Source organism: Sapajus apella, unplaced genomic scaffold (genome assembly GCF_009761245.1).
Source record: "Sapajus apella isolate SASKATOON/1434 unplaced genomic scaffold, GSC_monkey_1.0 scaffold24, whole genome shotgun sequence".
NCBI classification, from domain to species: Eukaryota; Metazoa; Chordata; class Mammalia; order Primates; family Cebidae; genus Sapajus; species Sapajus apella.
In genome coordinates, this window is record NW_022436964.1 from 13,883,755 (window position 1) to 13,909,226 (window position 25,472).

The window sequence follows — 25,472 nt, forward strand, 5'->3', positions numbered from 1 at the left end:
AGATGGAGAACATGCTCTGCAGGAAACAAGGAAAAGTGTTTTAGAGGTGACTATCCCAGACCAGCTTCATGTTTCCAGTTGATCAGCCGGGATAAATAAATTGTATGCCATTTCTTTGTTTCCAACACTCAAAGAAGCTGAGGGTTCATTAAATCGGATGCACAACAAAAGTAGAATCAGCAGGAATTTAGCTGATGCACATGTTTAATGGCAGATTTTGAATAGAGCAGCGATTTATGTTTTGCTGGAGAGCCCTGTATGCTGAGTAAGCTAGTGAGGTTCCCCTGAAACGTAAGATGGGCTGGGGACAGAAAGGGGAAAATATTGAAGGGGGAAAGTTTTTCTGGACATGTATTTGAAAGGGAGCGTGTAAATGTGTATACTTGCCTGCCATTAGAGCAGAAGGCAGAGCCAGCTTCAGGAAGCCACATACGTTAACTTACAATTAAAAAAAAAATGAATTAAATTTAAAAATCATTTGTAAGGGCTTTAGAGAAATATACAAGAAAAATAAGAAATAGAGTCAAATTCAGGTAGTTTTCAAGCCCAGGGGTCATGGAGTGAGTGGTGGAAAGATCACAGGCTTTGGAGTTACATACACCTGGGTAAGCAAGCTTCCTAGGCCTGTCACATAGCAACTGGGATTACTAACACTGGCCAAGGTATTTTCTATCAACAGCTAACATGTTCTGGGCATTTTTTATGTGTTAGATACTAGGATTTTATATAGTATTTAGTTAATTCGCTCTGTAGCTTTATTTTATCAGTGAAGTTGGAGATTAGGTATCTTGTTCAAGGTTATAGAGCCAATAAACAATGGAGTGAGGACTCAGGTCTGTATTACAATTTATTATATTCCTAATGTGTTCTCTGTGAAATAGAGAGGCTATTACCAGTCTCCCAGTGCTTATGGGTGAACATAGTGACAGTTAATAACTTGTCATTTTCTCTCTCCCTAACTGTACCATTTTGCTCAGTGCAACAATCAGAGTATGCCTCTGTGACATGAATGTCATTGGGACTCTGATGGTCAGGTTCTTGCAGTTTGCCTGTTTTTTCCCAAGAAGGGAATGATCTTAATGAGGAGGGAATTGCTACCCTACCCAGATGCTAGTCAGCATCTTCAGTCCCCATGGAACATTTTCTGTCTGTGCTCCTTCGACAGAAAATCTCATGCACCCTTGGTGTCAAAGACCATCTTGACTGGATAACATTCAAATCTGAATTTCCAGTTCTGACCTTTATTCAGAACTCCAGACGTGGCATTTCCATTTGGATAGCTAATAGGTATTTTAAACTTGGCATATCCAAAACTGAATCTTTTGATTTTTTGGGCCCTCCTTCTTCAATTATTATTCCAGTCAACGACAGGATCATCCAATGCTAAAGCCCTCATTCTATGAGGTGTTCTTGATTCCTCTTTTTCTTGCTACACCTTCCAAGTTAGTCCATCAGAAAATATTGTTAACTCTACCTCTAGAATAAATATTGACTCTCTACACGTCTACTACCATGACCTTAATGTAAAACTGCAGTCACCTCACACCTATACTCCTGTAATCATTCTGACCAGCTCCCAGTTTCCATTCCACAGTCCATTCTTCATTCAGCCATCAGCATGAGCTTTATGAAATATAGATAAAATTATGATGCTCCCTCATTTAAAATGCTCCAATGACTTCCCATCATACTTGGAAAAAATCCAAACTCCTTACATTGGTTTACAGAGTCCTACAATATGGCACCAGCTCCTCTATGCCCTCAGGTCCTGCTACAACCCCTTACCTGCTGCACTCCAGGTACATTAGCCTTTATATCCCTCAGATCAGCCAAGCACATAACTCTCCTGGGATTTGCACTTGGTTCTGTTCCCTCTGCCTAGAATTCTATCATTTATTCCCATTCCAGGGGGTTTCTGATACTCAGGTATCAGCTCAAATGTCACCTCCTGAAAAGAAGGTAATACCTTCCTGACACCTCGGCAACTCTGCATCAGTGTACTTAACTCTTTTCATTGGCACTTTTCAACATCCAAATTTTTTTAAATTTATTTTTGGTTGTTTTCTGATTTATTTATTCACCCTCTTAGTCACTTACTCATTTCTACCACGCACCCTCTAGAATAGCTTTGTCAGTATGGTATCCACTGCCAACATATGGTTATTTAAGTTGGCTAAATTTAAATAGAATTAAAAAAAAATTTAGTTCTTGTGTCATACTATTCACATTTCATGTACTCAGTACACACATTGTACAAATACAGTAGCTAGCAGCTACTGTATTTGTACTGTGCACATATTATAGATCATTTCCATCACCACAGCAAGTTTTGTTAGACAGCGTTCTGCATTATAAGCTTCATGAGAAAAGGCAAAGGGCTCACTCACTGCTGAATCCCCAGACAGTGCCCAGCACATGGTAGACTCAGAAATATTTGCTGAATAAATGATGAACAAATGGTGTGTATAAAGAACAGGATAATTTTTCAGGAGGAGATATCACACGGTAAGCTGTTGACTTACAATGGCTCTTCTGTCCCAGGTGAAATCTCTCTAGGATTATTATGAAAATGTAAATTCATCTATCCAGAGGGACCAGGAGAATTTAGCACTAATATTTGCAGTGTAGAAGCTCTGCTTCACAAAGAAGCTATCAGCAAAGCTCTCACTTCCTACACAGTTGAGAGCCCCACACTGACTACAACACTAGCTTTTAGGCCAACTTAAAATTTACCTCTTCATTTAACAATTGTAGACAGTAGTCAAGCCCATATGTACAAAAGGACCACAATGTACTGGGCATCACTGCAGCGCAAGTGGTACAAGGAACTCCCATAGTCACTTTTAAAGAAAATGACTTGTAAATGCACAACTGTGACACTCTGTGCCTTGGCAGAGTGTCCTGGAGTGGAGCAAATAAATGAGTGATTGTCCTGAGTCTGAAAAAAATAGAGTCAATATGTCAGACAGAGTGTCACAGGGAGGTTACCTGGAGCTGGGCCTCAAAGGATAAGTAGGATTTACCGGAAGTAAAGTGAGGAAAGACATTTTTATCAGAGGGAACAGTGTGTCCAGAACATTAGAAAGCTGAGATGGCTCAATGCGTCTGGGAACTTGAAAGAGTTTGAAGCAGATGGAATGTAGAGTACAAGGAGGAACACATCAGTGATGAGGCAGCCAAGAGAGACTGGGAGATCATGGAAGGACCTTCTATGAGCCACAAAGGATTTGGTGGCTAATTGGTGTGGGCTTGGAGCCACTAAAGAACTTTAACTTAAAGGAGTAGCATAAGGTAAACTTTGGTTTAGAAAGATCTTTCTAACAGAACTTCTTAATTCTGTGCTGTGAACTTCTTTAACAGTCTAGGAGAGCCTATGGATCCCTTATCAATATTCAAAAAAAAAAAAAACAAACACATAGGACTTCAAAGATGACCAAGGATTTCAAAGATGACCAATTGCATGGAAATCCAGCTGTCAGATTCATTTAAAAAATCATGATACAGCAGATATGGGATTCTTTATTAGTACACTAAATAAGATCTAGCAGCAAGTCTAATAACTACCATAATTTTGAATAGTGGTGACAATAAATGATATGTGGGCATATTTGCTGCAACTGTAATGAAATATAAAAACACCTGTGATTTTGTTTGGTGACAAAGTCACAACTGCTGTTAATATTATACTGAGGATTGTTGTCTCCATTCATAATATATGTAAACAATAGATTTCAATAATAGTGAAAATAAGACAATTTTTATGCAAGTTCATGGACCACTGAATTCTACCCATGGATCTAGGTTAAGAGGCCCTTCTCTATCCAATATGAAGAGTGAAGTTGGGAATGAGAAAGAGTGGAGGTGGATGTTTTGAGGCTGAAGGTAGGGCAAGCAGTTAGAAAGATTTCACTGTGGTTCAGGTGAGAGATGAGGAAGCCTACAACTGAGCAGTTCCTTTAAATCCAACATAGCACATATTAACTTCCAAAATGGATCATTGCAACAATAGTTATTTACATTAGAAAGGATTCATTACATGTGTCTATAAATAGGTACCCTAATTATTTAAGATATTATTTAGTTTACAAAACTCTAAGTATGCAAGTCAGGAAGCCAATGTCAGGAGGGAGACAGTTGTGCTGGTTGTATTTTCAAAGCCCATTTGGAACATGGCAAGAAGAAAACCTAGTAGTTCTAAAATTTGTTCTGCTTGGCATGGGGAATGTCCCTTTTGTGCATTTTATACCTTTATTTTGTTCATTTTTAACCATATGAATGTGCAGTCTTATGCACATGTGCACACACAGTTTAAAATGACATCAGTAATAATAAACACATAGCCCAGGACTGAGAGAAGTGAATTTTGGCTTTCTTCATTTTAACACAAACATTTCAAGCACAGGGTGTTTTGGATCCAAGCATAAATGATAAAGAAATGGGGATCCAGGGAATCACTTTTCAGGACCTTTTTATCTCATAACTTGAACTGAAAGCTTCTGTCTTGTTATAGACTCTTAAACTGTACTGTTTGTTTTATCTTGCCTTATTGAGTCGTCTAGGTTCTAGGCAGAAGGTTTAAAGCAGGCGATCTCATTCATTTTTATTGCCAATAACAGTGGTGAAGGAGATGGAATGGAGAGGAAAATGTTTGGACTTGGTTACTGGTTTTAGATGTATTGTTGTTTCATGCCTGTGCATTGGCCGCTCCAAGTAGAGAAAACATTCTTTGACACGAGGGCCCTGCGTCTGCCACTGAACACTGCATTTTGCATGCAGCACATTTTGAGATAGCTAGAACATTGTGTAAGTGGGTGAGGGAAATAATGCGTCTTGTCTCAGAATAGAATAGGTATTAAATACACAGCTTGAAAGCCAGAATTTCTAGGTTCTGAACTCCTTACTTATTAGCTATGTGATTTGGGGCAAGTTATTTAAATACTCTGCAATTTCTTCGTTGTACAAAAGACATAAGGTTAGAATTTACAGTATCTTTCTCAGACAAATGTTATTACAATTAAATAAATTAACACACATAAAATGCCCTCAATAGCATCTGGCTAAGTGTTTAATAAATGTTAGGTGTTATTATCACTGTTTGCATGAAAGAATGATCACATGTTTTCTATGGAAAAGGAGATTCCCATGAATAGTTGCTTCAGGTTGTAAAAGAGATTATCATGCTTCTATTATATCTAACTTCACTCAACCTAGAGACAAGATTTATTTTTATTTGAAATATATTAGAAGATCCAGTTAGGATGAATGTCCACGTTCCTAGTCTGAACATTCCAACCCCATTGGAATTTACCTTGAACAACATAAAAGCTTATGTTCCTTTTTCAAAGAAAATTTTGATCTTGGTACAGGTCAGAAGGGCAGAAAGTGCCAACACCCTAACTCCATCCTATCCCCATTCCAAACCCTAGAGAAGGACTAAGAAAACAAAAAGTCAACAACAGTTATAAGGGAGAAAGCTCTTCACAGTTGTAAACCTTTGGGGATTACTGTTTCACCAAGTTAAAAGTTCGGTTGCTGTCACTTATAGATTGTTCAGCTAAACCTGCGGGCAAGATGCGAAGGTTGTTTGACTGTAGGGCATTTATTACAAATAAAAGGAGATGGAGTGAAAGAGGCATACATTTATGTAGTCCTTGGTGATATGTCAAAATAGCGGATATGTGGTTTTTCTTTCCATTTGTCCCTTGGAAAGTAAAAACTGTCATTTCTTATTAATGTTATAGATATAAGCTTAGGTATGTTGTGAAAAAGACAGGAGGAATTTTTTTCAAATAGTATCTTTTAAAAGTATAAACATGTGATGCCATCATATGTATCTAGTATGTGTGTCCTATCACCACAGAACAAGTTGTCACAGACTTAGAAACATAAGACAATGCCAATTTTTCATCTTACAGTTCAGTGGGTTGGAAGTCTGGCACAGCGTGATCGGGTTCTGCTCAGGGTATCATGTCAGAGTTGAAATCAAGTCAGCTAGTCGCATACTCATCTGGAGGCTCAACTCGGGAAGTTCTCTCTAAACCCTTTCACATTAGTGCAAAATTCATTTCCATGTAGTCTAGGAAGGAGGTCCTTTTGTCTTGCTGGCTTTCAGTGATGGACTGATCTCAGCAACTAGAGGCCACCCTCAGGTCCTTCCCATGTAGTGCCCAGGGGCACTTTGCAACACAGATGCTGGCTTCCTTCATGGCCTGCCTGCCCAAGAGCATCTCTCTGACTTCCTCTTGTGCAACAAGCAAGAGAAAACTCTTTTACAGGGCTCATGTGATTAGATTAGGCCCACCAGAATAATCTTATTTTAAGGTCAACTGATTTGGGGAATTAATTATATGAGTAAAATTCCTTCAAAGTGGTACCTAAAGTCAGGTCATTGAGTAATCACAGGCTGGGAATCTTGGAGGCCCATCTTAACCTACCAAAATGCACATATGAAAGTATATAGTGGACACTCGGCATAGTCAGGGGAAAGGCAAAGGTAGGGAATAATTGTCTTAGGTTTCTATTCTAGACTAATTGCTGTTAGAAACTTCACACTGATTAGTGTTTATGCTCTTAACAGCTCTTCCATTTTACAGGTGAGACAATGAAGTATTCTTAGGTTACACAGCTAGAAAACCACCAGGCAAGATTTCAAACTTAAGGATTTCTGGATTCAAAGCCTGTGTGCTTAGCTCCATATCTGTGTTTCTCAAACATTAGTATGTATTTGAATCAGTGGTGAGCTGGTTAAATATGTTCATTTCTAGGCTCTGATTCACTAGATCATGGCCTGGGAATCTCTGTTTAAGAAGTCTTGCTCAATAGCAACGTTTCCAAGAGATTCCAAATAATTTCAGTGACTTACATAAGCTTGCTTACTTTAACAACAGCTATTTTAACACCAAAATTTTAGAGGAACATAGGTACAGAATTGAAGACCATCTTTTATCTCTTTATATTTCCCACTTTTCTATGGAATGATAATACCCTGTGAGGAGTGCACTAATCCACGGTCTGGCATTTGGAAACCACTGTTCTACACTATAGTTGGAATGTTGAAATGTTTTCAATTATTTACATGACATATATGATTTATTAATTATCCACAAAATAAGATTTTTAAATAAATGTATGAGTACTTTAATATAAAGTTACAAGTTCTGAAACCTTCAAAGGCATTCCAAGATTCAACAGATATTTAATCATTGTTCTACTGGTGTGCAGCAGCAATGTAATGGAAACTTCCAGTCAATCAATTACTAGATTAACAATAGCTTATAGTATGTATATGACTATATTCTCAGAATGATAAAAATGACAGAACCGCTTTGATCTTGTTTTCACAGGTTCTATTAGGTTGGTGCAAAAGTAATTGTGGTTTTTGCCATTAAAAGTAATGGCATATTGATTCATGGAATATGCGGAATAAAGTAGATTTTAGATACCTTAGAAAAAAGACATAGAAAACAGAATATTGAAGAATTGTCTGAATGCTCCATATGTTTCAATTACCATCTACATCAAATAGACCACATAGAAGTTGCATCTTACTCAGAGCCTGTGTTCAAAATTCAGCAGGAAATACAAATATTACATAAAGTAAAAATTGTTTTTGAAAATTGAATAAGGGGATAGAACAGACATTACTCTCTTCAGTTAAGCACTAGATCAAGTGTTTAAGTTTTGAGCCATTTCTTATTTTTAAAATGCACATCAGTTTTTCTTTATATGTATTTTTTTTAATTGTTGTTATGTTGATTTTGCTAAGTCTAAATGATTTCAATTTAGTTTAATGGGCATATGATAGAGTTTCACTGTAGTACTTTCTGGAATAGAAACATAACACATTATGCATTCCTATACTGCTCAATACCATTACTTTAAATGTAAATGTAAATTAATTAAAATCAAGTAAAATAAAAAACTCAGTTTCTCAGTCACACTAGATACATGTCAAGTGCTCAAAAGCCACCCATGGCGGAAGGCCACCATATTGACAGATACGGAACACTGGAACACTTCCATCATCTAGAAAGTACTATCAGAAGACACTGATCCACTTTTGGTTAAAAGATACTCCTCGAGGGATAACTATGATAATAAGAGACTGGTATACCCTGTCCTCCTCTGAGGTGTTAATCTTTTCTAATACCAGAAACCTGAAAAGTCTCCACTAGATTATACATCTGCTTTTGCACATTCACATTTTACTCGCGTATATTTTGGGGAAATAACAAACACTAAAGAAAGAGGTAGATTAATATGGTGGAGGAAAAATAGTTCTATTTCCAAAACTGGAAATTCATTTACAAATTTAAATACCAAAAGCCAGTCCCATAGGTCTCTGGGTCTTTGTTTCCTTGTCTGTAAAATGGTGATAATAATATCCACCTCACTTGGGAATTGTCTGCTCGACTTAGATAATTCAACGTGAAATATCTCAAAGCATCAGATGACTCTGAATCATTACAAACTTCCTCTTGAAATGATTACATGTAACCAAGTTGGTGTATTTATTAAAGTATAAGTAATAAAGATGTATAAAGTATACATATGTTATTGTTATTAATTTTAGAGACAAGGTGTTGCTCTGTTGCCCAGGCTGAAGTACAGTGGCAGTACCATAGTTCAGTGCAATCTTGAACTTCTAGGTTCAAGTGATCTTTCTGCCTCAGCCTCCTCAGTAGCTAGGGCAGCAGCCTTGCACCACCATGCCTGGTTAATTTTATTTTATTATTATTTTATTTATTTATTTTTCAGTAAAGATGGAAGTCTTGCCCAGGTTGGCTCCAAACTTCTAGCGTCAAGGGATCTTCCTGCCTTGGCTTCCCAAAATACTGGTATTACAGGCATGGGTCACAGTGCCTGGCCACATATATGTATATCCTTAAAACCCAACAGCAACCACAGAATTGTCTAGAAGTTAGACCCACAAAGTATATATTCCTGTAAGGAATATTTGATCACTAACATTGTTTAGAACTGCCAGAGTGTGATAATAATAAAAAGTAGACTGAATTTTTGTTGACTTTATTTTTGTTTTAAATGTTCTCCCTCCACCTTGTCCTTGATATGCCTGTGTGTTCAGCGTACCTAACCCAGTGCCTCATTCCCGCTCCACACTCATGGGTTTGTTAGCCTTTTTTAAAAAGATGTATTTTATTTTGCCTGTAGTACGTTTCCCTTCCCATGTTAGATTATGGATTGCTTGAGTCCAGAGATTATATCTGATTCATTTTTATACTTCCCAAAAGGACCCAGCACAGTGCTGGCACCAAGTCAGGTCTCAGAAATCACTTGTCTGTTGAACTGAGATTAGCAACAAGTACTTTAGGTGAATTTAGAAGAAAATTTTTTATTTTTAAAAAAGCACAGCATTTGATTAAAATGCTTCTGGCTACAAATAATAAATATCTAACTAAAAAATGTCTTGGTTGATAAAGACATTTCACTGCCTGAGTAACAAGAAGCTTGGAAATAAAACCTCAGGGCGGGTTTGGAGCCTCAGTACTGCCAGAGCACTGAGTTGCCTTCTCTGAAATTTTCTTGGCCTCTTCTACATGGTCCTCAAATAAATCTAGCAGATCTGTATGGCATGTCTTCACATCAAACATACCAAACAAGAAGGGAGGGAGGGAAAAGTCTTGTCTTCATCCATCTCTCTTTAAGAAGAAAATTCTTTCCCAGACACCCTCCAGCAGAGGTCTTCTTAAATTAGTCAGCACTGGGTCTCAGCCTTAGCCCTGGCATTTTTAGCTTAAGGAATGTGTAGTATTGGCCCCAACTGTCTCTGTTGCCATGCAGCTGTCCCTAACCCCTGTAGGTAACAATAGCATAATCAGGCCTTCTTTGTAATGTCACATCCTTTTACTTTCTTTGTTTCTCTGTTCTGTTTCTTTGGTACTCCATATCATCTGCTGAATATTGTTCACATTTGTATGTTAAAGTGTATTTAATTTGAAATAAAAAGCCTAACAGCAAAAAGCTGGAACCTAGGACAGAGATTCAAGAAACTCTGAATAACCTCATTTTCTGTAAGGTAAATAAAATATGGATGGTATATTAGTTTTCTACTGCTGCTATACAAATTACCGCAAATGTAGTGGCTAAAAACAACATTAATTTGTTCTAATTCTGAAAGTCAGAAGCCCAAAAAAGTCTTGAGTGGCCAAAATCAAGGTATCAGCAGGACTTGTTCCTTCTGGAGACTCCAGGCAAGAATCTGTTACTTGCTTCTTCCAGCTCTGGAGTGGGATAGCATTCCTTGCCTCCTGGCCACATCACTCTAATTTCTGCTTCTTTTGTTACATCACTTTCTCCCCTCTTGTGCGTTATCCTTGAGAATATCTGTCTTCTAGTCACTTGCCCCTTTCACCTGCTAATCCTAGTAGCTTTTATTTTAATGAATCCAGTTAGAACTATTTAACATAGTGTCTTCTGTGGTATTGGAAGACACCTCCTTTGAACTTTGTGATTAAGAGAAAGTGCTTGGAAGATGCCAGGGGCTCTGTTTTCTTAGCAGAATCTCAGTCTCTCCTTCTGTGTTTACACAAATTTAACTAAAAAATTCCATTATTACAACATGGCCAGCCTTCAAATGATAGAACTTAAATTAATTTAAGTTAATTTAAATTTCAGCAGAAAGAACTTCAGAATGGGTAAGTCTGTTAACACTCTCAGAAAACAAGTGGGGGTAGTGGCTGTTATGCAGCAGGCAATGACTGTATCTGCCTCAGAGAAGTCTTCATTCTTCTCATGTTTATTGTAAGCAAACTAAAGTTAAAACAAAATTCATGTAGTTTGTTGAAAGTCACATAGAAAATATGTGAAGGACCTGTGAAATAAACACAGTGTGATTCCAGAGCTCACATTCTTATTAGCATGTTCTAGTGCCTCCTCCGTTTCTGGCTTACATAGTTGGACTGAAGGAGGTGAGAGACCAAATATACAGAGGAACCACAGCCAGAACATCAGTGAAAATGAACTCTCACCCACAATCTGCAGTAAGCAGCCCAGGAAGCCAACTACTATGTATAGTAACCAGTCCAGGAAGTCAAACTACTGTCTGTGGCAAGCAGTCTGAGAAGCCAAACAATATCTTTGCAACAGTGGGCTCCAAACAGCCAGGACTTGATTAGTAACTGGCAGCATCTCTAATTTTTCCCCCATTTCCAACATAGAATCAACTTCGAAAAGTCAAATATATGCCCCTAACCAATAACACAGTGTCCACTTCTAGCTATCCTGTCTACAGCTTCCGCATTCTAACAGCCTGCAATCAGGCTACCTCTGAAGACTTTCTGCTTTTTACTGTAAAGCTCTCTTACTCCTCCGCCTGCCCACAAGTCTCTGCCAAACACAAGTAATGATAGCTGACTTCCTTGCTCTAGCACACTCTGAATCAGTGACCTTTTCCTACGTTTAATTCCTCAGAGTCATCTAGTAAAGAGCAAGAAAATGCTGACATAAGAGAAAAATTGATCTCAAATAGAATGAATTTGATGCCTTTGAAGTATCTAATTCTGCAAATCTAGTAGGCACTTGGATATATTGGCTTGAAGGGTCTAAGCTGTAAAGAGTGAATAAACTTACCTGGGGAAAGTAAAAGATGAGAATATATGAGGTATTGGAATAATCCTGGAGAAGCTTCTCTATTTAATGGCTGGGAAGAGCAGCATCAGCCTACAAAGAGTGTGAAGTGTGTTGGGGGTGACAGGAAAAAAAACAACTATATCATGGAGTCATGAGTATCAAGGGAAGTGAGGTTGAGGAAGGAAGTGATCCACAGTGTCTAATGTTATGGAGAGTTCAGTGGATTTGGCAATGTAGAGGTCTGCGCTTACCTAGACAAACGTTACTATGATGACACAGATTCCACTCTCACAGAGTTGAGTAGGACAAGGGGTCAGGAAAGAAAAACTTAAAATTTAGAGAACTTGGCTGGGTACAGTGACTCAAGCCTGTAATCCCAGCACTTTGGGAGGCCGAGACAAGTGGATCATGAAGTCAGGAGTTTGAGACCAGCCTGGCCAACATGGTGAAACCCGGTCTATACAAAAATACAAAAATTAGCTGAGCGTGGTGGCCGCTGCCTGTAATTTCAGCTACTCGGGAGACTGAGGCAGGAGAATCGCTTGAAACCAGAAGGCAAAGGTTGCAGTGAGCCGAGATCGCACCACTGCACTCCAGCCTGGGCTATAGAGGGAAACTGTCTCAAAAAAAAGAAAAAGTTTAAAGAACTTTCAACAAGTTTGTCTTTGAAGAGGGGAGGATGAATATGTGTTGAAATGAGGATGTGAAGATGAGAGAGACTTACTTAAAGATGAGTAAGTTCTGCACATATTTAAACCTTGACAGGAAGGATCCATTTGAAAGGGGTTAGTTGATTCATAAGAGAGGAAAGTGGGTGAGGTGACTGGAGAAGAGGGACCTAAAGCTTAGATAATAGAAGGAACAGCTGTTTTAATCTACCAGAAGAGAAGAAGATGAAGACTGTTGGCTAGGTCAGTGGATTTGTCATTTTCAAGAGAGTCCCTTTAAAAGCTTTGGTTTTCTGATGTGAGATTGGAGATGGTTCAAATAGTCACCAGGAGAAATTAGAAAGAGGTAGTGTACCAAGGAAATTAGAAGAGGTAGTGTACCAGGAAGGTGATGGAAAGATTATCAGGCAGAACTGAAAGCCCATTTGAGGTTTACATCTTAAATTTATTGTTATAATATATCAGTAAATTGCCCAATAATATGAGGTTGTACATTATAACTGACTTGGAGAAATAAGTCACCTGAGACTGAGAGGGAAAAAAAAATATTTGGTTTTGGAAAGTAGATGGAGAGGCTATAACCCAGGACTGAAGTTGGGTGAGATTTTGGTGATGACATATGCCCAGAGTTTCAAGGTTTGAGAAATGGCAGGAAGCTTTGTAAGGTTTGCTTGAGTTACACCAGTGTATCAAGGCACTTTAGAATCCATCTGCTCAAAAACATTTTATAAACCTCCTAAGAACACTGCTAGTGCTTTATTGAATGGAGTCCAATTTGTTTGGGGATAATACAAAGATAATATTTTCTAAGATTCTAAGGTGTTTTTCTATTGCTTTTTTGAAATTTCTATTATGCGTGTCTAAGGACAAGCTTCAAATTGAAATAGGGGAAAAGATGTTATCATCCTTCACGATAATAGTTCTTAGCATTAATTGAGTACTTACAGTGAGCCAGACTCTGTGCCAAATGTTTGCCTACATTACCTCATTTCATCCTTCCAATACCCATGTAATTAGAAACCATTATTATCATCATAAGAAAGTTAAGAATGCCAAGATGTAGAGTGGCTAGGTGTCTTGCTGAAGGTGCCTCCGCTAGAAAGTGATGGAGCCAGGACTAGAACCCAAGACCTTCTCAGGCAACGTTGTGATATCAGCAGAAGTATTTAGGCACGTCCCAATTCATGCTGCAAATGTCTCCTTTCACATTCTGACCTTGCCTGATACTCCCACCTCCCCAGGATGACACATCTATCTCCTTTCCAACTGAGGCAATAAAACAATCTTTGCTAACGAGCTAATCATGTGCTTTGAGACATCATATTCATAATTTATTAGGAAACTCTCTACAGTGGCTTAAAGGGATTGCACTAATAATGCTTTTACTCTCCCATTTTCAAGCTCTTCTCCACTATAAAATGCAGAATAAATAAACAGAACACTTTTCATATATTATGGCTCTAAAATCAACACATCTGAAGCTCTGGACCAAATCACATTGTCACCTTTCTCAGTAGAAGTGAGCAGGTCTGTGGGGATGGGGGAATGAAGAATGACACAGGCTGTAAAATAACCAGAGCTCATAGTAATTTAGAAATCAATCACTTTAATGTGACTCAGGCTTCCCGTCATCCAAGAAAACACGTTCTTGTGTGTTTGTGTGAGTGTGTATGCATACTCACATGCATGTGTGCATATGTACTGGAATTGCTTTCAATTCCTTAAAATAAATAAAATACATTTCTCAGGTCCTAAAACATAGGAGAGGAAGGAAAGGTGGGGGGAAGAGGCGATAGCAGTATGTCTGTCTCTAGGGCAAAACAACATGTAGCTTAGAAGTTGAGGTGAAAATAGCACAAAGCACCCAAATACTGGGTTCCCACATTTAAAGAATGTTTCAGTCGATCACCTCTGTCCCATTTTCAGAGAGAAGTTCAAGGTAAAGTAGTTAAACGCAGTATGTGTTGGCAGGGCCAAGGTGCTACCGAACAAATAAATTAGGGGTGGCAGGTAAAGGAGATGGAAACAGGAGTAGTAGAGAAGATCTAGTGAATCAGTCAGATTGGGTAGAGACTTGAGCAAAATAGGAACAAGGAGCAGATGCCTCAGAACCCCAGGGAGCAGCTTCCAGAAGTGAGCGGGAGCAGTAGGGAAAATGAACACCTGTACACAGCCAACACTGGTTAGCTCCCCAAGTCAGGGAGGCAGAGGAAAACCACTTCAGAAACCATCTTAGAAAAACAAAAGGAAAACAAAACTCTTTCAGCTGGCTTCCTTTGTCTCCCTCTCCTCTCTCTCTTCTTTCTGACCATGATTGTGCTGCTGCTCCCTCTGCTCTTCTCATCCTATCCGCTATCACTCAAATCTTTATTTTTGCCCTCCAAGATCTCTGGAAATCCCAGTTCCTCCAGAAAGCCTTTTCTAGCTAAATGAAAAGAGGTGATGCTGACCTCTCCTCCTGGTAGCATACGGTTGGCACCGCAACGCCTGACTCAGATGGGTTATCCTCAGTGTAAATAGTTCATAACCAGGGCTCCCACCACAGCATTAGCTCTTGGCTCAGTTTAACGTGTGTTTGTGTGTGTGTGTATACTGAATTGTGTCCTAACAAAATCCATGTGTTGAACTAAACCCCAATGTGATAAGCTGGACATAGGGTTTTTAAGAGACCATTAAGGCTAATGAGATAATAAGCCTATGGCCCTAATCCAATAGAACTTTACCTTCCTCCCCCTCCCCACCAAGTGAGGGCACAGTGAGAAGGTGGCCATCTGCGAGCCAAAAGAGAAAATCCCCCATGAGAAGCAAAACCCTACCACAATTTTGATCTTAGACTTTTCAGCCTCCAGAACCGTGAGAAAATAAATTTCTGTTGTTTAAGCCACCCAGTCTTTGATATTTTATTAAGTCAGCCTTGAGCAAACTGTGACAGTTTGTGTGGGTAGTGGGTGGCTGCAATTGTGAAGACTGTTGGTTGAATTTAGGTCACTCATGTTAGAATAAAACTCCCACAAGGCAAGGATTGTCAATTTAACTTACTTGTGCCAAGGAGCACAGTATTTATGTATGGCAAGTACCTAATAAATCCTAGTAAATTTTGCTATTTCTTTCAATTTGGGGGTGGCAGATATCTTCTGCCTGTTTTCCTTTTATGTATACAGCTGGCTCCCCTCTTCCTGTTCCCCTCTGCCTCCTCTAAGCTTTCTTAACCTGAATCCAGGGGCCCCAATATAGCAAATTTTCAAACTCTGGATTATTCACGACAAGATTGGGGTAAAGTCATCCAATAACTTGGATACTTGAAGTGCTATGCCAATTAGGCATGGATCTTTCATACTCTTTATCATTTCTACTATACTAAAGATGGAACCAACTGTATGTATTTTTTAGGTAGACAACTCAAATAAATTGTTTAAAGAAAGGACACCAACAGTTACTAAGAAGCAGGTTGTATATGACAGCCCAGCTGAGAAAATGCTTCTCCCATTACCTTTATTAGGGTATTGAAAAACTCTAGAAGGGAGGCCTGGGAGTAGTAATTACATGGTGTTTAAAGGGGATGGAAGGACCATGCAGGTCCAGCATGCGCATGCTCTCTACCTTACATCAAGGGATGCTTCCCCTGACTCAGAAGTCCCCAGTAGGGCTTCCTCGTGTGGGGAATAAATGAACCCCTATGTACTTACCCTCTTTAACCATTATATATTCCAAACTAGCAGCATGGACCTGAGAAAAGAGTACAGCAAAGTTGGCAGAAGCATGTATGTGGCCTCTGTAAGGCTTCAGAGACAGCTTAGAGAAAAAAATGGCAGCGGCTCATTATCAAGATTAGCTCTTGTTCTGTTCCCACTATGAGAGGTTCCCAACTTGAGATCTTCAGTTTTCTTATGACCGGTATTTTCCAACGTTACACATCAGTATCCTGAGAGCCTTTCTTATACTGGATTGTGTGTTGTATCAATTGCGTAAGGCTGATCCCTAAATCTTACAGAGTTAGGGGAAAGCGGGAGAGTCCAAGCTCAACACCTACACCTCTCATTTCCATCCCTTCTCCAACCTCCATGAAAACCAACGGATGTCCTGAGATCAGGAACTAGGGCTACTGCTCCTCGCTGTCCACATTCCTATATCCTCTCCTCCCAAAGCTGCATTCTAGGTGGGATTAAGACCTTTCAGGCACTAAGACCTGAAACTATAATGTAATCATTTAGCACATGTGAGTAAAAACTGTAAATAGGTCTAAATGGAATAGCCATATAATGTGTCATCCAGACGTGAAACTTGTGAGCAAAAGTAGTGCTATTGACATCTGCCAGGACAACAGGCATAAACCAGGAATGTCCTGGGCAAATGGAGCTGTGTGATCATCCTAACCCAAACCATGAAAGAGATGTAAGGAATTTCTTTATCCATGATGACTAATTTGATATTCTTTTGGAAATATCAGATGCTTTTAGAAGTTATCTAATACGAATACCTTTTTTTTTTTTTCTTTTTTGAAGGGGTTGATACTCAGCCTATTTGTTGTTAAATCCAGTGATTCTCAAAGTGTGATCTCTAGACCAATCACATCAGAACGATCTGGGAACATGTAAGAAATACAAATCCCCAGGCCTACTCCATACCTACTGGGTGTGAGGCCCAGAAGCTTGTGTTTTAACAAACCCTGCAGGTAATTCTGATATGCCTACATTTTGAGAACCATTGGGCTAACCAGTCCAGTCCTGAAGGCTACTTGTTAGGGAGATTCACTAAGAATTAGCTTGGAGTGGTTTTCCATACAGTGAAAAAGGAAAAGGCCTGAATAGATTTAATCATCCTCTGGGGATAACTGATGATTCTGCTGACAGTCACTTCTACCTGAGCCTAGAGCCTATCAAAGTCTTCACCCGTTGGCTGGTTGCCTAATTCCAGAGGAGGTGACATCTGCATAGTTCACAGGTAGGGTTTTATAAAATGATTTAGTTCTTTGGGAATGTGCTTCAGTTTAAAACATGCAGATGTATTGACTTTCATACCATTGTGTTTACAACACATTTTCAGAAATATGTGTGTTGGTATATCTGGGCTTCCCACTGCATGACACTGGGGAAGCAATTCTCCATCTTCCATATGGCAGTCAAAGTAGGTCAGGTTATGCTGGGCTATCGAACAACCTCCCAGCAGCTTCATACAACAAAGTCTTACTTCTTGCTCACGCTTTATGTCTATCACAATTAGATAAGTAAGAAAATGAGAGGCCCCTGCTCACTGGAGTCACTCAAGGACCAAAGTCGCCATCCACAAACATTGCTGATCCTCAGAGAAAAGAGCCCTAGGGTATCTCGCATCAGAAATTAGATGCTCTGACCTGGGAGTAACACATTTCATTTCTGCTCACAACTCATTGAAAGAACTAGCAACATGGTACAAACCATGGGGCATCAGATATTAAACAAAAGGCGTACAAATAAATTACATCACATATGAGAAAGTGATTAGCTCCATGGAGAGAGAAAAAAATAGAGCAGGTAAAGAGGATTAGATGTGCTGGCATGGATGAAAATAGGAGGCAGGCTGCAATTTGAGACAGGTGGTCAGGGTAGACCTCGAGCAGAAGGTGACTTTTAACAAAGACTTCATTGGAAAAGAAGGAATTTGCCATGACGGTAGCAGGGAAAAGAGCATTCTAGGCAAATGAGCAGAGGAACAGCCAATGCAAGTGAAAATGCTCTTAGGTTACCTAAGCATGTTCTGGGCCAGCAAAGAGGCCACTGGTCTGATAGAATGGAGTGAGTGGTTGGACATGAGACTGGAAACAGAACCAGAACTCAGTCTTTGTGAGAACTGCGACTTTGACTCTCAGTGCTATGGTGGTGATTCGTTACAGGCATTTGGGAAGAGAAGGGGTGTGATCTGACTTTACATTTGAAACAGATTTCTCTGATTGCCATATTGAGAATAGATTATAGGGAGGCAAAAGTAGAAGGAGGAAGACTTTATAGGAAGCTGCGGTCATCATCTGGATATAAGAAGGTTATTTGGGCCAGGGAAGTATCAGAGAGGTGGGGAGCAGTGATCAGATTCTAGATTCATTTGGAAGGTAGAGGCAGCAGGATTTCCTGAAAGATTGGAAATTAGGCATAAGAGAAAAATAAGAGTTAAAAACCACTTAAAGGTTTTTGGCTCAAATGAGAGGAAAAATGGACTGGCCATCAGTGGAGATGAAGAAGGCTGTGGTGGGAGCAGGTTTAGTGGGGAAGATTCAGAGTTCAGATACACTATGAGGGGTGAGAGAAAGCCTCTTGCAAAAGGCAGCTGAAACTGAATTGTTGACAACCTTTACACATCAAAAGTAAAGGAAGTAGGCCAAGCACAGTGGCTCCCACCTGTAAGTAATTTCAGTACTTTGGGAGGCTCATGTGGGCGGTTCACCTGAGATTGGGAGTTACAGGCAAGCCTGGCCAATATGGTGACACCCTGTCTCTACTAAAAATATAAAAACCAGGTATGGTGGCATACGCTGGTAATCCCAGGTACTCAGGAGGGCGAGGCATAAGAATAGCTTCAACCCAGGACGTGGACATTGCAGTGAGCTTACATCATACCATTGTACTTCCGGCCTAAGCAACAAAGTGAGACTCTGTCTCAAGAAGAAGAAGAGAAAAAAGGTAAAGGAAGTAGAGAATCCCACATATCAACAATGTCAGCACAGGCTTGCTTCCCTAATTTCATCAATAGAGTTAGACATAAAGGGGCCCTGGGGCAGTTCTTTAGACTAATGGCTAGATTTTACTAGATATTATATGCTTCATAGAGATACCTCAGAATGCAGTAGAATGACAAATGAAAATTAGAAATCTAACCATGCATTATATTCATCTTTGTACTCAGCATAAGTGAATTCATCTACTTTTCCCCTATCTGTGTCACATAGAGGCAAACAATAAATATCCGATAAACGAATGAATGAAATCTCCCAGCCCCATGTCCGCCAGGTCTGTAGGTTAATGGGCAATGGAATGGCAAATGGAGAGGTGTAACAGGATAAGGAGAACCAATCAAAAGTTATGGGCTGGAAAAGATGAATCATTTTAGCCCAATGGGGACTTTGTCTATACATTGACCTGTGACTAGGATCAAGAAGCAGTACACAAAGGAACCTTGAAAGCAGTTATAGTTGTTGAAAATTAGTTCCTGCCCTAGGAAAGTGTTCCCTTGAGATGACTCATCTCAAGATATCTTCCAGGGCAGTAACACCCAATCTTCTGATTTTCCTTTCGTCCCTGGAAAGCAAATAAAATCTCTTTTTATCATGCTTCTCTCTAGCATTTGTGGGAAAAGTATTAGTGCAATATTTTGAAGCAATTTTTCTCATTTTCCTGTAATACAGGTGGTGTCTAAGCTCGATGCTTTTTGTTGAAGACACTAGCAGGGCATCAGTAAGCGTATAGCAATGAGACCCACTTCCCCACGTAAAACAGCCATCTACCACCAAAACAAATGCATTTCCATTTCATACATTTGTGTTTTCTGAAACAAATTATGCCAATGGCAAATTAACACCAAGCAAAATGTCTTACCCCATGATGGGAACGACAGTGCATTTCCTCATGGAGGCAGTGTTTCAGCAATTTATGTGGCGGATGAAAGCACCGGAAATAACTTCAACCACTGATATCTCTGAAGCACTAAAAGCATCTCTGTTGTGGATGCACTACATAATTAGGATTGTTGCTGAACGAGAAAGAGTACAAATTTTGAGAAGAGGAAAAACCCCAAGGGCTTTTTCTGAGTAATGTTAGCGGACTGGAAAAGAGTAAAATATACTATATTAAAGGAGAGTGGAGTAGTCATGGGCTGTTTTTTCTTGCACGTAACTGGCTGAATTGCATGTGCTTTGCTCACTGGACATAAATTTATAAGCGGCCCGTGGCCCTACGAAGCATGAAAACATTTTTCATTTTGTATGAGCAGGCTAGTCCTAGCTGTACTGCAGCTAGCAGTTGCTGGATGAAATTATAAAAAACACATATTTGGTCTGTGTTCCTGGTTCCTAACACAGAGCTCCTAAAACCCTTGGAATTTCCTGGATGACAGGAGCATCTTTTGTCCTAATGAGGCCACGTTAGAGGACCCCTAGGTAGCTTCAGGATAGGAGCTGGTTACCAGAAAGACCAAGGCATAATTACAGAGTTGGGACTTTCAGCCCCACTCCTCAACCTCTGGGGAGGGGAGAGGGCTGGAGATTAAGTTAATTACCAACACCCAGTGACTTAACCAATCATGTTTACATCATGGACCTCCATAAAACCCCTAAACAGCGAGGTTCAGAGAGCTTCTGGGTGGCTAAATACAACAAAGTGCCAGTAGCATGGCACACCCAGAAAGTACGTGGAAGCTTTGGGCTGCTTCCCACCTACCTTGCTCTATGTAACACTTTCATCTGGCTGTTCCTGAGCTGTATTCTTCCTAATAAACCAGCAATAAGAAATAAGATGCTTTCCTGTGTTCCATGAGCTTTTCTAGCAAATTATTGAACCTAAGGAAGAAGTTGTGAGAGCTCCCAACTTTACAGCTGGTCGTTCGGAAGTAACACTGATTGAGACTTGCTGTTGGTGTCTAAAATGGAGGCAGCATTGGGGGACTGAGCTCTTAATGTGTGGGGTCTGTGATAACTTCAGATAGTGTCAGAACCTGAAGGAATTATAGGATGCTCAGTTGGTGTACAGAGAGTTGGAGAATTGGTTGGTGTGGGAAAAAAACATTATTTGGTGTCAGAAGTGGTAAAGAACAGTTCAAACTGATGCACCCCTTTCACCACCAATACACGGCAAAAACATAGTTTACAGTCTTTGTGTCACATGTTTCTTTTTTTCTTTTCTTTTCTTTTCTTTTTTTTTTTTTTTTTTTTGAGGTGGAGTTTTGCTCTTTTTCCCAGGCTGGAGTGCAGTAGTGTGATCTTAGCTCACTGCAACCTCCACCTCCCAGGTTCAAGGGATTCTCCTGTCTCAGCCTCCCAAAGTAGCTGGGACTACAGGTGCCCACCACCACACTTAGCTAATTTTTGGTTTTGTATTTTTAGTAGAGATTCGGTTTCACCATGTTGGCCAAGCTGGTCTTGAACTCCTGACCTCAGGTGATCTGCCTGCCTCGGCCTCCCAAAGTGCTGGGATTACAGGTGTTGCCACCGCACCCGGCCTGTATCACATATATTTCCTAAATATTTTTTACCCTTCATAACTTTCTGCTCTGACTTTCTCTCCTAAAAATAAAATCCCCATAATTAGTGAGGAATTATACTGTGGTGATTCACAAATGAGGAACTGGAGACTTGAAGGGGTCATTCAACGACCTGCCTACTGTCCATCAGTGGCAGCACCTGGTGTCCTTCGTTCTCGGGCAAGGACTCCATTAATAGCTACCACTTACGAAGCACTCACTAGTTTACTGGTACATTACCTCATTTAATCTTCATAATAATTCAGTGAGATAGAGACTATTATTCTGCACATTTTTATAGATGAGGGGATTGAGGCATAGAGATGTTAACTTTGCCCAAGACTGCACAGCTACTGAGATGATGAGCCAGGCATTTCATGGACGTGGTCCAGCTCTCGGATTCTGTGCCTTTAACCACTGCACTAGACTGCCATTTTAAAGACATAAACACTTAGAATATGTTCTTACATTGTAGTGTACATAAACATCTCTGGGAACCATGTGATTCAGTAGGTGCAGGCTGGGGCCCACACTTTGAGAACGCCTCTGCCGTCTAGATGTTATAGTTGAGATGGGCAAGGATTCTTTTGCATCTCTTTACTCTGGCATATACTTTGGGCATTATGCCTAGTAGCCTGGTTTCGAGGGAACACTCTCCTTCCATGTGTGGATGTTGTTGAATGGAGTCAAAAAATCACTGGCTGTGTCACCTTCTGGTAGGAGAAGTTAAGCTTCCCTGCTCTGTTTTCCTTCACAGTGAATAAATCCTTCATTTCCTGAGATTTTGGCTCATGAGAGGATGCTCAGTCCATCTTGCTCCTTCTTGACCCATGTGACATGCTGAGTTGTTCTGCACCAGGGATGACAGTATATCTGTGTTCTCCTTCCTCTTACTGTCCAGGGAATCTCACCATTGATAATCTTCACTACACTGGGAGGAGACTGATTTGCACTAAGTGATTATACTGAAAATGTGTGCTAGATGTAATTTAATGAGATTACCCATGAATTCTGTCTCATGCTGGGAATGGATATAGGGACTGGGGGAGGAGGAATAAAAGGAAGGGGAATTAAAATGTGTCCTATCCACTGTGGTTGACACTTTGGGTAAATTAATTGAATTCTCACAGCAGCCGTTCAAGGAACATATTATTCACAGTCTTACAAATGAGGGACCTAGACTTTGAGGAGTTAAGTAATGTGCCCAAGTTTGCACAGCTCATAGATGACAGACTTGAAATTTTATTCCACCTTATCTGATTCCAATGAGTGTGTTCCTTCCGTAATACTATCCTGCCTGCTGAGAGGAAGGCTGGCCAAAACAGGACAGGGGCTAGCTGGAGTAAGCCCCTTGGTGACTCTAACACTGCAGAATGCAAATCTTTGACCTTTGAGCTGTATCTGTTTTCTAGCAGGTGCTGAGCTAATAGAGGTTTCCCTGAGAGGTCCCTGAGGTTGAGGGGCTTGCATGGGTTTTATCCATTGCAACTAATTAGGCAACTTCTTCTGAAATTGCGGCTACACAATGTTAGATAACTGTAGATATGAACATCTATTTTTCTACTGATATGAATAAAATATAGTCTGACTTGAAGCCAGCCCTAGGCAGTATTATGTTTGTGTTTCAAGAAGCACATGGAGGTCTTAATAACATTAGATATGGTCAAAAGGATTTTCCACTAGATACTTCCTGGGAATGGCTGCAGTGCAAGTAACAAGCTCCTTTTTTTTTTCAAGAATCCTAAATTAGCCTTCTATTTTTTTACTCTTAAAGGTACAATTTGAAGATATAGGACTAACACGATACTATAAAATGGCCCCGTTCAACAACTCCTTCACTAAAATTGTCTTTAGCTTCCCAAAGAAATTGATGTTCCAGGCCAGGCATGGTGGCTCGTACCTGTAATCGCAGCCCTTTGGGAGGCCAAGGTGGGTGGATCACCTGAGGTCAGGAGTTTGAGACCAGCCTGGCCAACACGGAGAAACCCTGTCTCTTCTAAAAATACAAAAATATTAGCCAGGCATGGTGGCAGGCACCTGTAATCCCAGCTACTTGGGAGACTGAAATGGGAGAATGACTTAAACCAAGGAGGTGGAAATTGCAGTGAGCTGAGATTATGCCACTGCCCTCCAGCCTGAGGGTGACAGAGCAATACCCTGTCTCGAAAAAAGAAGAAGAAACTAATACTCCATTACTCTTGTGGAACTGTGATCAATATTGAATTGTTGTCTTTATGTAAATTACTCAAATTTTGTGTAAATTACTTAAATTTTGTAATTTTGTTAATTATTTAAACACATTTCTCCTCTGTTTACAAACAAAATATCTTTCTCATTTATATCTGGAAACTGTTGTATCAATTTTAAAAAAATGCATGTGTAATGCTTCAGTAAGTTTACCATGCTATACAAAAAGAAAGAATTCCTTCAAACGATAATGACTGAATTACTTTTCAGGGTTAACCTGCTGGTTTCTTTAGTTAGTAGGTAGTTAATAACATTTGTGAGTATAATTACTTTTTATTTATTTAGTGCATACATTTACTACAATTACTATGTGTGGGCATTTTATAAATAGCAACTCATGTAATTTATTGGGAAGATTGTCCTTTTAGACATCCATTGCTTTATAATATTCTCTGTTGGTAAGAAATTGTATCACGTCTTTGAAACTGACAAATGCTATGCTGTGTGATTGGTAGAACTTTATTAAGAATGTATTCAATATAATCTTTGTTATAATTATTAGTCCCTTTCCAATGACATTAGTCTGAATTTTTTCTTATTTTCCAATGAAAGTCAGTTCCAGATGAGTAACGTTTAATGACCAGGTCAGAGGAAGGAATGAAGAGCATGATTTGTAGCATTTGCCAATTTCTATGGCATAAGTAGCTACCAATTTCTATGGCGTTTGATGCTACTGACATGATGTCACAATGTGGAGTTGGAAACAGATCCTAACAATCAGCTCCCATGAGTCGTTTTTTTATTTCTTAATTTAAAGATGCTGTAGATTTGTTTAGTGATAATTACTTGGATACCAAGACAAACTCAGAAAAAAAGTAAACGTCTATAAAGTGTAGGATATTGATGGCCTAACTTTCCTGTCTTGGTATAGTTGATAAGATTTAAAATCTTATATAAATACAAACCAATAGGAAGACTTTATAAGAGTTATACTTGCATGAGCCATCTTTGCTAGAAATTACATGCAGTCACAAGTGAATGAAACCTTGTATTCAGGCTAGCTCTGCTAAAGTAAGGAGGATAAGCAGTGGCCTTATCAGTATGATAATGAAGACTGATAAAAAGAGGCCCCTACTAATATTAACCGCCACAGCCTGTAATTACTGTGATAAGAAAGTCAGTTAAATAAATGGTTGTACATGGTAAATGTTAAAGAGGACAAGACTACAGTTTAACAGAAACCAATTCCACGGCTGCTTCCTATCTGCATCACTTAAAATCTTATTTGGCCCCACTTGTTTCATCTTTATATTGGAAATATTAATTGTTGAAAGTATAAGTGTCACAATGCTTTAAAAGTCAAAGGCATTATACAGATATCATATATGGATAATACTGTGTGTCTTATGTAGGGGGTTAGACTCCAAAGTCAGAACATGAGAAGGTAGAAATCATAGATAACGTCAACCCATGCTTCTCATCCTTTAGATATACCAATGGCCCCCAAAAATAATAAATACTGGTGGATCAAACTGGGCCCCCACCTAAGTAATTCTTACTGAACAATGCCTTGCAAGTATTGTCCGCTTGGATTCTCTTTGTTCCTTGAGATATAGAAAAGTAACACCTGCACTCATTCAAGTCCACAGACTTATTCAAAATCTTAAAAAAATTCCTGCAGCACTGTTACTCCTTTTTAAAAAAAAAAAGTAAAAGAAGACTTTTTTGAGCTACAATTCACATATCATAAAGTTTTGAGGTGTATAATTTAGTGGATTTTAGTAGATTGTAAGTTGTGCATCTCTCATCACTATTGAATGTTTTCAT

General features: G+C 39.5%; 1 protein-coding gene and 1 long non-coding RNA gene across 17 annotated transcripts in view; both read left to right on the top strand.

Moving 5' to 3' along the window:
* Positions 1-25,472, top strand: part of TRPM3 (transient receptor potential cation channel subfamily M member 3) — a 921,715-nt gene that overhangs the window by 450,455 nt on the left and 445,788 nt on the right. The window lies entirely within an intron of this gene.
* LOC116559684 lies at positions 18,674-25,341 on the top strand. Its single transcript, XR_004272571.1, has 2 exons — positions 18,674-18,815; positions 23,551-25,341. It is a non-coding gene; the product is annotated as an uncharacterized LOC116559684 (long non-coding RNA).